Source organism: Lepus europaeus, chromosome 7 (genome assembly GCF_033115175.1).
Source record: "Lepus europaeus isolate LE1 chromosome 7, mLepTim1.pri, whole genome shotgun sequence".
Lineage (NCBI taxonomy): Eukaryota > Metazoa > Chordata > Mammalia > Lagomorpha > Leporidae > Lepus > Lepus europaeus.
In genome coordinates, this window is record NC_084833.1 from 104,733,014 (window position 1) to 104,749,961 (window position 16,948).

Consider the following 16,948-nt stretch of genomic DNA (forward strand, 5'->3'; position numbering starts at 1 on the left):
AATGCATAATGACTAAGAATGCAAGGTTGGTTTAACATTCAAAAAAAATAAATCTAATTCACCAAATTAACAGATCAAAGAAGACAAGCCATAGAATTACTTCAATAGATGCAAAAAGGCATTTAGTAAAATTCAGTGTGCATTCCTTATAAAACTCCCAGAAAGCTAGGAATCACAAATACATCAACATAAACTTGCATATAATATTAATCAAAAAAAAGTCAAGGAGGTGGGCATTTCACCTAGCAATTAAGATGCTGGTTCAGGGGTCAGCACTGTGGCACAGAGGGTTAAAACCCCAGCCTGTGGTGCCGGCATCCCATATGGATGCTGATTTGAGTCATGGCTGTTCCACTTCCAATCCAGCACCTTGCTAATTGCATCTGAGAAAGTAGTGGAGGATGGCCCAATTCCTTAGGCCCCTGCATCCACATGGGAGACCCAGAGGAAGCTCCTGGCTCCTGGCTTCAGATTGGCTCAGCTCCAGCTATTCGGGAGTGAACCTGCAGATGGAGGATCTCTCTCTCTCTCTCTCTCTCTCTCTCTCTCTCTCTGTCTATTCTCTTTCTAACTATGTCTTTCAAATAAATAAAATAAATCTTTAAAAACAACAACAAAAAGATGCTGATGCTGGTTCAGATGTTTGTGTCACAAAACAGAGTTCCTGGGTTCCCTTCCACGTTCTGGCTCCTAATTACACCCAGCAGGCAACCATTATGGCTTGAGTAATTCAGTTACTGCCACCCTTGTAGGAGACCTAGACTGAGTTCCTGGCTTCCAGCTTCAATTCCATCCAGTCCCAGTCTCTGCAGACATTTGGGGAGTGAGCCAGTGGGTGGGAGCTCTGACCTGCCACTCTTATTCTCACTGTGTGTGTGTGTGTGTGTATGTATCTACCTCCCAAGTTAATTAATTAATTTAAAACTCAGGTACAGATGGTTTCATCAGTAATTTCTTTCATAACTTTACAAACAAATAATACCAATCCTATACAAATTCTTCCAGAAAATTAAAAATAAAGATTATACTTCTGAACTTATTTATGAAGTCAATATAGTCTTGATGACAAAACCTGCTAAGGACATTACATCAGAAAAACTACAGATCAATCTCTCTCACGGACATAGATGCAAAAATCCTAAAAAAAATTATTAGTAAATTGATTCCAGCAATATATAAAAATAATGTAACACAGTCAACTTGGACTTATTACAGAAAGGCAAAGGTTTGTTTACTATTTGAAAACAAATCAATGTAATTGATTACAGTTCATCGATTACTAGAATAAAGGAGAAAAAATATACGATCATCTCAACAGAAGTAAAAACCATTTGTTAAAATTCAACACCTATTTGTATTTAAAATTAGAAAGAAAAGAAGTTTAACACATTAATGAGAGAATAAAATTTCCTTAATTTTATAAAGGGTAGCTACAAAACACTGGCAGCAAATACTATTCTCAATGACAAATGTTGAAACACTACCCCTGTCCCAGGAATGAGGCAATGATGTCCCCATCACCTCCTTTATTCAACATTGTGTCACAGATTCTGTACAGTGCAAGAAGAGGGGGATACAATGGTTGAAAAAAAATCCAATCATTGCTTCACAAAGGATGTGTCTGTGTATCTGAAAATCCAAAAGAATGTGCAGACAGACCGACAGAGTTAAGGAATCAGTTTAACCAAGTCAGGAAAGGTCACAACTCAACCTGTGATTTAATCGTATCTCTATATACAACCAACAAATACAATTTTTTTCAATAGCATCAAAACATAAAATCTAAATACTCAAGAACAAACTCAACAAAAAATATACAAGAATTCTAAGCAAATCTATGTACATTATTAAAATAACTAAAGTTGAAACAAGTGGAGTGATATGTTTATGGACTGGAAGGATGAACACTGTAAAGTTGTCAGTTCTTAGATTGACATAAAATCCAACACCATGCTGACCAAAATTGAAAAACCCGAGGAACCCCTACTTCGGTGTCTTGGTGTGCTTAGTAACAAGTGTGGTTAGGAGCTAACTGCAAATTTTTGCTTCTGTACTCGATCGCTTTGCTTGCTAATACTTGATCTTGTGAAATGCACCCCCCCCCCACCCGGTTAGCCAACACTCTATAAGTTTCGATTTCCCGAGAGTTTCGCTCCCTGAAAGTTCCGGTTTCCCCAGAAAAGAAACTGATTGTAACTCCCGCCCGGGGCTCCCACCTGGGACAGCCACTCCCCATCTAAAGGATCCAATGAGTACTCATGGTAACTTTCAAACTGGCCAATCAAGCCAAAGCGCGTGTAATATGTTAATCTTGTGGGTTTTGTCTTTAAAAGCTGCTGGTAACTGCCGCTCGGAGCTTCTCTTTGCCATTGCTGGCAGGGAGCCTGTTAGCACAAACGCCTAATAAAATCCTCTTGCTATTGCATCTACTGGTCTGGAGATTGGGTCTTTGGGGCAGCCACCCGAGCGTGTTGGATTCCCGATTTTGGGGTCCTTCAAAATCTCAACTTGTTTTTTATTTTGTAGAAATGTATATATTGATCTTTTTTTAAAAAAAGATTTATTTATTTGAAAGTCAGAGTTACACAGAGAGAGGAGAGGCAGAGAGAAAGAGAGAGAGAGAGGTCTTCCATCCGATGGTTCACTCCCCAGTTGGCTGCAACAGCTGGAGCTGCGCCGATCTGAAGCCAGGAGCCAGGAGTTTCTTTGAGGTCTCCCACGTGGGTGCAGGTGCCCAAGGGCTTGGGCCATCTTCTACTGCTTTCCCAGGCCATAGCAGAGAGTTGGATTGGAAATGGAGCAGCCAGGTCTTGAACCTACGCCCATATGGAATGCCGGCACTTTAGGCCAGGGCGTTAACCCTCTGCACCACAGCGCCAGCCCCATAAATTGATCTTAAAACTTACATATAAATGCAAATATTGAAACAGTCAAGATAACCTTAAAGAAGAATAACAAATGTTGCATCAGCATTGTGGTGCAGTGGGTTTGGCTACCACCTGCAATACCATCATCCTATATGACCACCAGTCTGAGTCCCAGCTGCTCCACTCTGGTCCACCTCCCTGCTAATGCAACTGGGAAAGCATGAGAAGATGGCCTGAGTACTGGTCCCCTGCAACCCACCTGGGAGACTCACATGGAGTTCCAGCCTCCTGCATTAGGCCTGGCCCAGCTTTGGCCATTACAGCCATCTGGGGAGTGAACCAGGGGATGAGAGATCTTATCTCTGTGTCTCTCCCTCCCTCTACAACTCTGCCTTTCAAATAAGTAAAATAAATTTTTAAAATTAATTTATATATTTGAAAGTCAGAGTTACACAGAGAAAGGAGAGACAGAGAGAGAGAAGTCTTCTACCCGATGGTTCACTCCCCATTTGGCCACAACGGCCAGAGCTGTGCCGATCCGAAGCCAGGAGCCCTGAACCTCTTCCAGGTGTCCCATGGGGGTGCAGGGACCCAAGGACTTAGGCCATCTTCCACTGCTTTCCCAGGCCACAGCAGAGAGCTGGATCAGAAGTAGAGCAGCCGGGTCATGAACCGGTGCCCATATGGGATGCCAGTGCTTCAGATCAGGGCATTAACCTACTGCGCCATAGCACCAGTGCCTAAAATAAATCTTTTTGAAAAAAGAAATTTGGAGGACTTAGTCTACTAGAGATTCTCATGTATTATATAGTTCCAGTGTGGAATTGGCGCAAAGTTAGTCAATGCAAAGAACTGAAATCACAAAACAGATCACATATGCTGTAATCTGACTTGTTCCAAAGGTATATCACCTTTGGATATGGACAGAACAGTGGGGAATGGACACTCTTTTAAACAAATGGAGCTCAATCAATTGTATATCTATATGGGGAAAAAACTTTGATTCCCCGCCTCACACCATACACAAAAATCAATTTCAGATATACTGTAAACCAAAGGAATAAAAGATAAAACAATAAAGTTCTAGAACATAGGAGACTGTATTAATCTTGGAATAGGCAAATATTTCTTAAATAGGACACAAAATGCACTCATCTAAAGGAAAATATTGATAATGGGACTATCTCAAAATTTAAAACTTCTGTTTATCAAATGATAACTTTAAAAAATGAAAAGACAGTCCACACAGTTATATAAGCTATTTACAATATAAATATTTAACAAAAACCTCATGCCCAGAAAAAAAAATATATATATATATAAAGGACTCCTACAACTGATAAGATAAAGTACAGAAAATCCAACAGAAAAACAGGGAAAAAAATGAATAAGTACTGCACAGATGACATCCATGTGTCCAATAAGCACATCAAAGGGCACTCAATTTCATTAGTCATTAGGAAAAAGCAAATTAAAACTACAATGAACTACCACTGTCTGCTCACCAGAGTAGAAAATATTTAGAACACTGATAATAATTAAGTGTTGGAGGCGATGCAGAACAAATTAAACTTTTACAGATTGCCAGTACAAGATTAAGTTGGTAAAACCCTAAGTCTACTTCCAAGTGCCACCTTACAACACTGTGGTCAACAGTGGACCACACATTCCCATGTGGCCCCATTAGACTACATCACCTAGTGACACTATAGCCAGGATCTGCTGTACATACGATGCTCACACAATGAGGAAATCACCTAACAACACATTTCTCACAACATATCCCCATTAAGTGACAAATGGCTTTTTTTTTCTCTTTTTAAAGATTTATCAATTTATTTGAAAGTCAAAGCTACAGAGAAAAAAGGACAAACAGAGAAATCTTCCATCCACTGGTTCACTCTCCAAATAGCCTCAACGAGCAGGGCTGGGCCAGGCCAAAGCCAGGAGCCAGGAGCTTCTTCCAAGTCTTCTCAGTGGGTGGCAGGGACTTGGGCCATCCTCCGCTGCTTTCCCAGGCACATAAGCAAGGAACTAAATTGGAAGTGGAGCAGCCAGCACTTAAATCAGCACCCATATGGGATGCCTGTGCTGCAGGCAGTGGCTTAACCCGCTGCACCACAGTGCCAGCCTCCATAACATGATTTTATAACAGAAAATGTCATGTAGAAATGCATACAGAAATGCATATGTATATGAATCAGAAAACATGCCTCATGGCATCACACCAGGAGGTGGGAATAGGGATGCATTGATAGAAAAATAGATAAAGTGTGATGTTCCCATACAGTGGAACACTACACAACAAAGAAAATCAATGAATTGATGCTACATACAACAATATAGATGTACCTTACAAGTACAACATGGAATAAAAGAAGTCAGCAGAGGAAAGCATATTCTGTATGGTTCTATTTACACATATGTCAGTTCCAAAGTAGGCAAACCTAATCTACAGTGACAGAAGTCAGAATCCTTTCTATGGTTGCCAGGGGTAGTAAAAGAAAAGCATAAAAAAAGTTTTGGAGTTCAGGTAGTACTGTTTCTTTTTAAAATGTTTATTATTTATTTTAAAGTCAGAGCAAGAGAGAGAGACAGCCAGGATGTCCCCAAGTAGGTGGCTGGGACCCAAGTACTTGAGCTATCAACTGCTGTCTCTGGGATGGGCGTTATCAGGAAGTGGGATCCCAAGCAGAGGTGGAACTCGATCTCAGGCATTCAATATGAGATACAGGGTGCCAAGTAGTGCCTTCACCTGCTGCACCATCACACCCACCCCACAATACTGCTTCTTGATCTGGACGATGGTTGATTACATGACAACGAAAAATCATTCATCTGTATACTTATGATTTATCCACTTCTGTATGCATTTTATACTTTAACTTTTAAAGCGCTCACAGAAATAATAAAACAAGATTACAAACATCTGTAGCATGATTTTATATATGTAAACTTTATACAGAATATATATTAAACATTATATATAACTATATATGTCAACACGCTAATGTTATTCTCTCTGAATATCAGTTTATGAGTAATTTTCACTTTCTTCTTTATACCTTTTTTGTATCATCTGAATATTTCCAGTGAGAATGTATTGCTTTCATTAAAGCTAAAAATAATAAAGCTTTAAATAAAGATCTCATTTTTAGATGGTAAAATAGTATTGTGATTATGTTTAAAGAAGAAAAGAGTCCTTATCTCTTAGAAATACATAACTGAACCATTTACAGATGAAATAATATGATGTCAAGCAGGAGGTAGAGAGAAGTAGAGAATATAGATTTTTTTTTTTAAATGACCATATGTTGGTAATGGTTGAGCCTGAATACAGTCTATGGAATTCCTGATACTCTTCCCTCCACCTATGTGTGTTTGAATAATAAGAAATTCAAAAACAAACCTTCTTTCATGAACACAGAACTTATGCATGGCAGATGTTACCTATAGCAAAATCTGTACATATTCAGCCAGAAAGGGAACCACATTCTTAGGGAACATTTTGTCAATGCTGGAGTGAACGCAGCTGGACACCACCAAAGCCGCATTACATGTCCTGGGGATCCAAGCCTTGAGCAGCAGTCCAGCTCATAGAACCGAGGCCCCAAGGAAGGAAACGACTCACATACTCACGGGACCCCTGCACCCGAGTCAGCCTAGAGAGGCTACATGCCCAGCAGAGAGCGCATCTGCTCAGAAGATAGAACACCCACGCATGACCCTTCTCTGAGAGGAGACAAGGGGACAATGTCTCCATGGGGAGTCAGGACCTACTGGAGAAGCCCTAGAGTGATTTATCAGGGACAGGGACGTGTGCAGAGATGGGGGAGTGGGATCTTAGCTCTTACATGGAAAGGCAGTAGGCCGGCGCTGCGGCTCAATAGGCTAATCCTCTGCCTGCGGTGCCAGCACACCAGGTTCTAGTCCCAGTTGGGGCACCGGTTCTGTCCTGGTTGCTCTTCTTCCAGTCCAGCTCTCTGCTGTGGCCCGGGAGGGCAGAGGAGGATGGCCCAAGTCCTTGGGCCCTGTACCCACATGGAGACCAGGAGAAGCACCTGGCTCCTGGCTTTGGATCAGCACGGTGTGCCAGCCGCAGCGGCCATTGTGGGGTGAACCAATGGAAAAGGAAGACCTTTCTCTCTGTCTCTCTCTCTCTCACTGTCCACTCTGCCTGTCAAAAAAAAAAAAAAAAAAAAAAAAAAAAAAAACCAGTAGCTGCTGTGAGTTCTGGCCAGAGCCAGCAGCCTTTGAACTGCTACAGTGGTCCTCGGATCCTAGCTCACACCTCATCTGCTCCTTGCCTACGCCTGACCAGCCTTGATCAGAGGAAGACCATGCCTTCAACAGTCTTTTTGACCAAACTGGCCTCGGCACTCTCAGATCCAGTAGTCTTTCTTATAACTTCTTTTGACTAATGGATAAAACTGCCTCTAGCTGAATTATCAACAAATTTCAAGTACAGGTCAAAGATATGAATTTCTTTTGAAGAGAGATGTTGGAAAGAGGAGTCAGTGAGAGAGCTGAGGAACCTTGCAAATAAAGAAAGACAATTGTGCTTCCTCACAACAATCAGAATAATTAGTCTGCTGCCTACAATGCATGTTTCACTTTGGTTTTTAATCTGAGGGCAACCTAGAACTTGAGATTGATCCAGGAAGATAAACTAAGGCATTCTCTAGAAATTATATTATATTATTGAAATATAATGTAAGCCACAACTGTGGATCACAAATGTAATTTTAAATTTTCAGATAGTCATTTTTTAAAAGTGAAGTTGTGGGGCCAATGTTGTAGAGTAGCAGGTAAAGCTACCACCTGTGATGCCAGCATCCCATTTGGATGCCAGTTTGTTGCCCCACTTCTAATCCAGCTCACTGCTAATGGTCTGGGAAAAACAACACAAGATGGTCTAAGTATTTGGGTCCCCGCCATCCACATGGGAGACCTGGAAGAGGCTTCTGGCTTCTATCTGGCACAGCCCTGGTCACTGCAAGCCATCTGGAGAATGAACCAGCAGATAGAAGATCTCTCTCTTCCTCTCCCTCTCCTTCTCCCTCTCCCTCTCTCTCTCCCTCTCTCTGTAACTCTGACTTTAAATAAATAAATAAATCTTTTAAAAGACATTAGAGTTGTACTATATATAATTTAATGCAAAATATTATTTTAACATGTAATAAATATAAAAATATTGATGGGATATTTTACATCTGTTTGTACTGTATCTTCAAACCCAATGTATATTCTATGCTTAGGGCACATTTTAATTCAGAGCATACATATTTCAAGAACAGAGGCAAGCATTTGTGGCAGCAATGAAGTCACCACTTGGGATGCCCTTATCCCATATTGGGAGTCTCCGGCTCGAGCCTCAGCTATTCTACTTCTAACATAGTTTCCTGCTAATGCACAGTTTTGGAGTCAGCTGGTGATAGCTCTAGCACTTCTGTCCCTGCCAACCACATGAGAGACCTGGATTGAATTCTGGGCTCTTGACTTTGGCCTGGCCCAACTCTGGCTACTGCAGGCATTTGGGGAGTGAACCAACAGATGGAAGATCTATTTCCATTTGTCATTCTGTCTGTCTCTCCTTTTCAAATAAAAATGAAAATAAATAAATCTTTAAAAATAGAAAGCTCAATAGCTACAGGTGCCTATCTTAGTAGACAGGGGCAGAGTTGGAAGCCAAGGATGAGACTGTCCCCTTCTGACTGCGGAACATTGCTACAGCTGAGGAACTGCCCTGCAGAAGCTGTCCTCCTAATGCCCTCAGCGTTGCAGCCATGTACTAGCCCTGGAGAAATCGTTGCTGAGCGTGTCCTACTCAAGTCCTGAGATAAGACTGGATCTACATCAAGCAGTAACTCACAATAATTATGGAGCTGGAAGAAGAAAAAAACTTATCCAACTGTTCCCACGATCTATTTTATTCATCCTGCATGATCATGCCTGGCTATTCCAATAAAGCTAAGTAATTTGTACATTTAAGGTACAACTGAAATATGCTAATATCTCTTAAAGGTCACTGGAAACCTGGTGATTCCAACCATATGACCCTCTGATGGTGATGCGCTAAGTACTCAGAGGAAAATATAATCACACTCCCACATGCAGAACTCGCAGAGCTAATTCTGGAAAGTGAAAAGAGCTAAGTGAAATGCTGGAAAGATACATCTGGGGAAAAAATATAACATGATGCAAATTAATTGCAGTTTCAAAGTAAAGGGTAAGCAGCAGGATAGGGACAAAGAAGCGCTGGCTATGGAGCCCTGCTGTTGACCTTGAAATGTCTCCATTCTCTCATCTCTAAAATGGAAAGATGACCCCTGCTTGTCAGATGCTGTAAGATTTAAAAGTGATAAAGCATAACATCTAGCAGGGCCTTATCCAGATTAGGTACAAAAAGTTATTATTTCATTGTTGTGGTCAATAAATATTTGTTCAATAACCAATAGATAGCGGGCACTGAAAAAATGAAAGCATACTAAGAGGTATTGGTGAACACAGAGTAGTGAACATCACTCAGAGGGTCTCTCCACCCTAAGAAAGGCTTCCACTCAGCCCAGTGGCCCAAGACTTGGTATTTGTTGTTTATGGAGTCTCCAGAGCCATGTTAGCCTCAGAAGCTTAGCCCTGTCCACTCTGCCCACCATTATTCTGGCTTTTGGCAGCCATTGATGGGAACATTTCTTGAAAATACAGAAGTCAGGGGCTTGCGCCATGGCACAACAGGTTAAGCTGCCATCTGCAGCGCCGGCTCAAGTCCCTGCTGCTCCACTTTGATCCAGCTCCCTCTTAATGCTCTTAGGAAAGCAGCAGAAGATGGCTCAAGTCTCTGGACCCCTGCACCCATGTGGGAGACCCAGAAGAAGCTCCTGGTTCCTGGCTTTGGATCGTTCCAGCTCCAGCCATTTGGAGAGTGAACCAGCAGATGGAACCAGCTCTCTCTCTCTCTCTCTCTCTCTCTCTCTCTCTAACTCTGACTTTCAAACAAACAAATAAATCTTTATTAAAAAAAAAAAAAGAAAGGAAGGAAACTATAGAGAGCAGATGAGGACATGTCCACATCACCCAGAGGTGCAGAGTCTAGGGAAGCACAGTACTACAGGGGTGAGAGGATGGCTGGAGAAGGACAGCCACCCAAAATCTCTGTGACTTCTGGATCACCTCTCTGTCCCTCATCCCCTCCATCACTGCTTCCAAATGCCCACTGTTTTCCAGGCTGTCCAATGCCGAGCACAGGGCCACCATGCTGTGGTGAGCCAGAGATAGGTGGAGAGCTACAGCTCAGCATCTTCTCGCCTGCCGCATAGGTCTACAGCAGGGGAGCATGTTCTCAGCCTACAGGTATGAGCCTAGGAATTTGAGGCTTAAATGCTGTCTAGGAACGGTTATTATTGATGTGCTTTTTTTTTTTTTTTTTGACAGGCAGAGTGGACAGTGAGAGAGAGAGACAGAGAGAAAGGTCTTCCTTTTGCCGTTGGTTCACCCTCCAATGGCCGCCGCGGTAGCGCGCTGCGGCCGGCGCACCGCCCTGATCCGATGGCAGGAGCCAGGTGCTTATCTTGGTCTCCCACAGGGTGCAGGACCCAAGGACTTGGGCCATCCTCCACTGCACTCCCGGGCCACAGCAGAGAGCTGGCGTGGAAGAGGGGCAACCGGGACAGGATCGGTGCCCGGACCGGGACTAGAACCCGGTGTGCCGGCGCCGCAAGGCGGAGGATTAGCCTAGTGAGCCGCGGCGCCGGCCTATTGATGTGCATTTTACGTTTTGTTCTTGTTCCAGCCTGCTCGGCATCCCAGCAGGAGCTTGTCCCTTCCCTCTCCCAGCATCTGGATTTCTCCTTCACAATCACCCTGTGACAGATCTGCAAAGAGTAAACCATACTTAAGCTTCGGGTACGTCCCCCTTCCAACAAGTCACAAGTCAGCAACAGCTCGCACAAGGTCAGTGCCTTATAGGCACTGCCCAGTTTAGCCTTCGGCACAGTTGTGTGAGCTTTGTGAGAAATTACTATCCCCATTTCACAGATGAAAAAATTAACAAAGCTCATAAAGTGAAAGTAATTTGCCAGAGTTCCTCTTGGCAGATTTGTTAGAGCTGATTTCATTGATTTTTTTTTCACTACAGATAGACTCTGAAATGTATATAAACATTGCTATGACTTCTTTCTATACGATGAAATTTGATTTCCAGTGTAAAGCTGTTGAGAGGTGGTGGGACCTTTATGATCCATCACTGAAAAGATCCAAACCTTTCTGGAGGGAGTGGATTCATTCTGGTGATAGTGGTTGGTCTTTTCTGCACCTGCCCACTTGCCTTCCACTTTCCACCATGAGTTGAAGCAGCACGAGACTCCCCCAGAAGCTAAGCAGTTGCCAATGCTGTGCTCTTGGACTTCCCAACCTCTAGAACTGTGATCCCAAATAAATTGGTTCCTTTACAGATTACCCAGCCTTAAGTATTTTGTTATAGCAACAGAAAGTGGACTAAGATAAACATCCACCTGTTTTCCAGATCACAACAAGTGGATATACTGGAATAACTCGTACAATTGTGTTGGAGGGTAGTTCCGGTAGAATTCTTTTATTCCTGGTGGGAAACCTCACTCAATTAAATCCCTCATCGATGGTGATTCTGCACCTGCTATTCTGCCTCACACATGAGAAACATTCATCCCCATGAGACTTTCACTCTGTGTCTGCCCACGAACCCTTGGGATCTGCCACCCCTTTCACATAGGCAGCAGCCCCAGAGCCAGCTGGAATGAGTCCCAGGATGGCCTGGAAGCTGAGCCTCCCCTGACCCAAGGCTTCTGGAATCTGAGATGCTGACAATTGGAAACAGCCTTCAAGGTCATCTTCTCCAACTCTCCTCTCACCAAGCTCCCCAGACTTTGCTTGACAGCCCATGTCCAGTGGCCAGGAACTTTCCACCTCCCCAGGAGCCCAAGGCTGCCCTTGGTCAGTTCCAGCTGGAGAAAGCTCTTCCTGGCCTGGAGCTCAAGAATGTCTTCTTTAGGCTTTTACACATATCCCCTATCTACCCTTTAGGGATGTACAGAACACGTCTGTTCTCTCTTGTTCACAACAGCGCTTGGGAGGCAGTTATAACTCCCCTGCAGTCTTTGGGCCTCCAGACTGGAAACCTCCAACCATTTATCAAAAGACAAGGCATTTACCTCCCACCCTTTTCCAGTCCCTCCTCATTGAATGTGCTCCGGTTGACACATCTCTCAGGTAGCACACTGTACAAGAGGACCATTAATTTTGCTACAATCCTCTCCTCCCTCCCCTCTCTGTCTCTCTTTCTCCAAGGTTCATCAAGTGAAAGAGTTAGGTATGGCCCAGGAACTTTATCATTTGTCACTCCATAGGTTCCAGCAGCTGATTAGGGGTACATCTGGGTCCTCCCCCTCCAGGGAGAAGTCCCCACCCCCACCCCACAGAGACTTTGGCTTTCAGTTCTTGCTAGAGGAGATGGGCACATACAAACTGAACAGGTTACACAGCCAGAACTCAGCTCAGAAAACCTTCACAACCTAGGGGGACAACCGGCCTCTTTGATCCGACACTGTCACCTTCATCCACACACGATGGAAGAGTCCAGAGCAAATAAGAACTTCCATGCCAATTGCCCCTGGTGCCAGGAATGGCATCATGTGTGGAGCGGCAGAAGTTGGGGCAGGTGATGAGGCAAAGTCCTGGACTACAAACTGGGATTCTGAGTCCCTGAGCACAGTCATCAGAGGACACATGTGGAAGCTATCCTTTGCCTAGAGTTCCAGGGTGGCAGGACACCCCACCAAGCACACATTTTGGAAAAGGCCCCGGTGACCTAGAGGGTACCTCCTGAAATCCAGCCTGAATCCAACACACGGGTCACTCCTGATCCCCGGTTACACAGTCAGCTTGTGTGATGGCATGAGAGGCTGGGAAGTGCAGAAAGAGCAAACTTTGTTTTTCCCAGACCAGGCTATGTCACACCCAGTTCTAACTCTGCAGAGGAAGCATGCAGGATACCACAGGGGCCTCTCCATGCCTGCCTTACGATCAGTTAGGGGACCCATCATACCCCAGCAGCGGAAAACTCAATGCCACAGCAGGAAGCAGACAGTGGAGTCTAAGAAAGGCTGGGGAAGGGAACCTGAAGAGTGAGCTATTCAAAGAGGACAAAGAGGGAGTCCAGTCAATCTCTGACACCCACACTTGCTCCAGTGATTCCTCCACTGATGTTGGCCCCAATTGGGCTGTAATGGCAAACACTGCCCTGGATGGTACCTTCAGGACCAGACACCAACCTCCCCTGTACCTCCCACGCAGCTGGCTCGGCAGCCCAGGGAACATTGTAAAGTGAGCACCAGCCCTCTTCACCTGCCTCAGTCTCCCTCTACATACCTTTCTGTGTTCCCAGGCTTTCCTTTCTCTCTATTATCCTGCTTGTCCCCACCTGGAAGCGCCAGGAAAAGCTCATTCACACCTATGTGTTGCCTTTTAAAGAACACATGCATTCAACTAAAGGAATGACATTCAAATGGTGGGATCTTGGGCATGGAGACAGAGGTGGGGAAGTATTTCTGGTTCAGAAGTGGGAGGAGATGCTTCCAAGATCCTACGTCCCTCTGCAGGTGGCTGCCTCCTCAGATTCCCGGGAGGTGTGGCTACCTCTGGAAATCTCACAGAAGAGCAGCAGAAGGAGACACTCTGTTCCCTTTTCCCTATTCCCAATGGGACTTGAGAGCAAGGATCCACACTGAAGCATGGGTAGACCCAGCCAGATCCCAGACCAGTAGAATCACAGGTTCACGGTGGGACAAGAAACTGGGACAGAATCTCTAACTCCACTAGCAGAGGACCCGGTTTTTGTCTCCTGGTGTGGGATGAGACGAGATGGGCAAGGATGTGCTAGAGGTTGAACCTGATGCCCCAACCCAGTTAGGTCCTACTCTGGACAGACTTCCAGTCCTGAGTCCACCCCTGAGCAGGGCACACAGACAAAGAGAGGGCAATGTCATACCTCTTTCCTCATCAGAGAGGCTGTACCAGTTTCTGGTGAAGGCTGAAGATGGCCTAGCAGCAGGGTGTACAAAGGGATTAAAGCTTCAGACAGGGGAATGAGGTCACTGACCGCCAAGGCCCCTTCCAGTTTTGGCATCTGAGAAGCAATGCCCAGAGGAGGTAGCTGCAAAGCCCACCTTGACTGCCCTGCTCAGAGCCCTCTGTCAGCTGAGGACCCATTTCCAAGGCTGGATGCCCATATGGGTCGCCATCAGCACCACCACCACCCCCCACCCCTCTGTGCACACACTCGCAGATTCCTCTTTATGGACGAAAAAGAGCTAAGCAGGTCAGGGAAACAGCCATTTCTATGCTAAGTGCCCACATGTGGCCCAAGGGTTGGAAAATGAAACTTAATACTGGTCAGAAATCAAGGGAGCCAGAGTCCCTGAACCCTGAAAGCTGAGAAGAGCCCAGCCCACCTAGGTCTGACCTGGATGTGAGCTCTGGTCCTGGATGCTGAGGACCAATGTGGGGTGGGAGAGCAAAGGGCAGCTGGCCTGGAAACCAGCAACTCCACTTCAGGCACTGCTGTGCCCAAGTGTGGGAAAAGCACTTAACTCCATTAGCATACTCTCAGCCGTGCACAGCCAGCGGGCTCTTGCCTTTTCCTAGCTAAATGATTGTCAATAAAGAGTAGGATGCCCAAAGGAAGAAGCACTATCAGGACTCCAAAAACTATGCAACTGGATTTCCTAGACTATGCCTCTCTCTGGACTTCAATTTCACCACAAGGGGATTGGCTCCCATGACCCAAAGGCTGTCTCAACTCAGTGTCCCACCGAGCAAACATCCGGGACACCCTGACAGCAGAGAACACATAAATGATCAGGCTGATGTACTTCTTCTCCTAGCTCACTTACCTGGTAACATGGAGAGAAACCTCCATGAGAGGCATGAGGGGACAGTGACAGAAGTTCAGGTGAAAGATAACCAACCCAGTTGGTGTGCCCTAGATGTCCTCTGACAGGGGCAAAATGTTTGACCTAGAGTAGAACACTTCAGCCTCACTCTTTGGCGGATTCTCTCCCAAAAGTAGGCAGGAAGAAGGAAGTGGTCATTAGCATAGGCCCCAACGCTCTCACGGACACCCCCAGGAATGGACAAAGCCAGTGTCCTCAGATGCCTTGCCACTGTCCAAGAACATCAGCACTGCTGCCTGACGATCTACTGGGGACAAAGGGGTCAGCTCCTTCCATCCTGCCAATGCTCTGCCCTTTGGGGTGGGGGGATGTCCTACAAATCACATTTTGTAAACAAAGAACATTGGATTAGAATCAACACCAAGGTAGCATTCCAGGAAAGAAGTTTAAAAAACAGTGCATGTAACCCAGGAGGAGGAGTGGCTTAACCGGGGTGGGTGGGGGGTAGAAACATACCCCTTTGCTTTAGTGGTGAAGGAAAAAGGAGCACGGGCTAATTGTGTGTGGCATATGAACATCTGGTCTTTTTAGTACTTCTGGCTGAACCACCTGGTGGCTGTGCCCAGCACCTCGTAAACAGAACACAGACTTTCCCCTCGCCACCTCCTCCTTGCCTCATATAATAATGTCCAGCGTTAATTATTGCATCTTACAATGATAGAGACCAAATTTCATCCATGTACATTATGTTGTTTAAATTTTTCTCCATTCTACTAACAAGAAAACTGAGGTTCACAACGATGGAGAGCTTTCACTAAGATCAGATATTCCGTAATTGAACTTGAACCCAGATCTCCAGGCTCTACCCCAGAACTCTTCCTCTTGTGTCAAAGCCGCTGGGCTGTGATGAGGGGAGCCAGGCATCAGTCAACTCCCCTCACTGCGGCAGGAGGGCAGCAGGGCCAGCACTGATGGAGGCCCAGGAGCTCATGGCGTGGCGGGAGAGTTTCCTGCAAAATGGAGCAAGCCGCCAGCATGCTCATTACCCAACCTTATTCCATCTCATAATAAATGGAGCCCCCGGAGGGCCAGGCATGATGGGGTGGGGTGAGATGGGGAGCAAAGACTATTACGGGATTTTAACCTTCGTCTTCTCTTTCCGGGCCTCTGGAACAGCTGTTCGACAAAATGGATCTGTGCAGACAATCATTTTTGCTGCATTACTTAATATACAGTTGCTCTCGGCAAGAGATATAATTGACTTGCTTAACTAATCAATCTTTCTATAAGCATAGCTGCTTTTCCTCTCCCACTAGGGGAGGGAAGCAGGGGGAGAGGGAGGGAAAGAGAAATTGCAAGGAACAACCTTTGGCATGAGTTACAGCACTCTCACGCCCAGCTGAGGTTTCAGAGCTGGGGGCAAAACATTCCCATCAAGGTTCCTCCTTGGACCAGATGTGGTCTGTGGTGGCCTGGGGTAGGAGTCATCTGGCATGAAATGGAGGCATACGCGTCAACAGGGGTGGGGCAAGCCATGGCCTGGACAACCCCAAGATCTCTTTAGGTTGTCTTCGGAGTAGCTTTTGCTGTGTATGTAGCAATAAGAATGTGTGCATGAGCAGAGGCTTCACAACTCTCACATCAAGTAATGACGCCATGAGTGAAATCTCCCTAGGATGGAGTGAAAAAACAGCCAGCTTCTCCCATGCCGCCATCCCCCCCACCCCTCCCCACTCTGCAACTCCATCTTCCCGGGTCTCCTCTTTCAAGAAAGGAGCACCATCAGCATTACCCAGCAAGCCCCTCCGAAGCACAGGCCTCTCTCTGGCGTGTTCCACATTTGATTCAGCCCTGCTCCGGAGTCTAGAGGGGAAACATCGACAGTCGTCCTTCTCCTCTCCTCCCTCCACCTCTAATCTCCATCAGCCCGACATCTGAAAGCACACACACACACACACACACAAGCATGTACAACACACACCTGGCCATTCTAAATGGAGGGGAATCACTCTAAACTAGGGGAAATGAAGTTGGAGAGTGAGTCACAAAGTGGAGAGGGTGACTGAGTTAAAGTGATTGAGTCAAATGATGATTCGAGGACGACATCAAAAACCCCCACTCAGAGCCCACCCCCACTTCTCCTCAGCACTTCAACCC